Consider the following 1,619-nt stretch of genomic DNA (forward strand, 5'->3'; position numbering starts at 1 on the left):
TGTGCTCCCAGTTCATCTGTTTTGTTTCAAATGCTCCATGCATTCAGATACAGAGCATTTAGTTTTGTCCTTTTATTATTTTTGTCACCTCTAGCCTTATCTGTCGATTTACTCTTCGATTTGTACATTCTGTCCCTTCCTGTCACAGTCTGTTTATCATTTCCCATATTCATACCTTTCTCTCTTGCCTTGTCTCTCCTCCTTGATTCACCATATCTTCCCAAATTTGATCCCTTGCCCCCACTATTCAGTTTAAAACCGTCTCGACTTCCCTCGTTATGTGGCTCGCTAGAACACCGGCACCAGCACGGTTCAGGTGTAGACCGTCCCAACGGTACAGCCACCTCTTTCCCCAGTACTGGTGCCAATGCCCCATGAACCAGAACCCACTATTACCACACCAGTCTTTCAGCCGCACATTACTTTCTCTAATCTTATTTGTCCTATGCCAATTTGCACATGGCTCAGGTAATAATCCAGAGATGATTAACTTTGAGGTTCTGCTTCTTAATTTGGTGCCTAGTTCCTCATACTGACTTTGCAGAACCTCTATCCTTGTCCTGCCTATGTCTTTGGTACCGACATGGACCACGACGACTGGATCCTCCCCCTCCCATTGTATGTTTCGCTCCAGCCCTGAGCAGATGTCCTGAATCCAGGCATCGGCAGGCAACACAGCCGTCTGGACTCTTGCTTTTGCTGCAGAGAACAGAGTCAATCCACCTTACTATACTGTCCCCTACTACCACTACATTCCTTTTTTCTCCCTGTTTGAGCCGCAAACACTTACTGCAGACGTGTTTGCCCTGGATCACACTGGCATCCAGGAACTCCCACATGCTGCAGCTGTGACACATCACCTGTCCTGTCATCCTGAACGTGTTTCAATTAACTACTTAAATATTTTATTCAATTATTCATTTTATTGCATATTTTATTAAACTTACCATTAGTTTGTTTACTATTTTAAACGTGAGGACTAAAATGCATCTTAATCACTTACCAGATGCGCATCAAGCAGGTCGGTTCTTCCAAACCAATCAACTACCTGCTTGCCTGTGATGTCACAGCTTACCAGATCCTCACCAAACAGCTCCTTCCACTGCACCGAAGAAAGAACCAAATCCTGTGTCCTCACCCCAGCGGCTCTCTGTTTCCCTGCTCTCACTCTCCATTGTGATGTCACTCCTCGATTTTTTCCCCTGCTCTGCTCCTCTCTCTCTCGCTCTGTCTCCGAGTCTGTGCTTTTGGCGCATTTCTTCATTTGTTGTTCCGTTGTGCTCCTCTGTTTCTGGTCCAAAATCTGACTCTGGTGTGATTTGAACCCACAACCTTCGGATATCGTCTTAATCATTATTTAGAAGTCCAACACGCTATCCACTGCGCCACAGAGACTTACACATTTATATCAACATCACTAAGGACTTTGATCTTGTCAGCAGAGACGGGCTCTTCAAACTGCAATGGAAGACAGGCTGCCCTCCTGACCTCTTGGGCATCATCTCTTCTTTCCACGAGAACATGCACAGTTCCATCAGTTACAATGGAGCAACATCAGACGCTTTCAAGATCAGCAGTGGGGTAAAGCAGGGCTGCGTGCTGGCGCCAACTCTCTTCGG

At 46.0% G+C, this 1,619-nt stretch overlaps 1 non-coding gene across 1 annotated transcript; it reads right to left on the bottom strand.

Annotated features, from left to right (window-relative positions):
- Positions 1–1,304: 1,304 nt before the first annotated feature.
- Positions 1,305–1,395, bottom strand: trnar-ucu (transfer RNA arginine (anticodon UCU)). Its single transcript is given in 2 exon segments — positions 1,305–1,340; positions 1,359–1,395. It is a non-coding gene; the product is annotated as a tRNA-Arg (tRNA).
- Between the last annotated feature and the right edge of the window lie 224 nt (positions 1,396–1,619).

This window comes from Heterodontus francisci, unplaced genomic scaffold (genome assembly GCF_036365525.1).
Source record: "Heterodontus francisci isolate sHetFra1 unplaced genomic scaffold, sHetFra1.hap1 HAP1_SCAFFOLD_58, whole genome shotgun sequence".
Lineage (NCBI taxonomy): Eukaryota > Metazoa > Chordata > Chondrichthyes > Heterodontiformes > Heterodontidae > Heterodontus > Heterodontus francisci.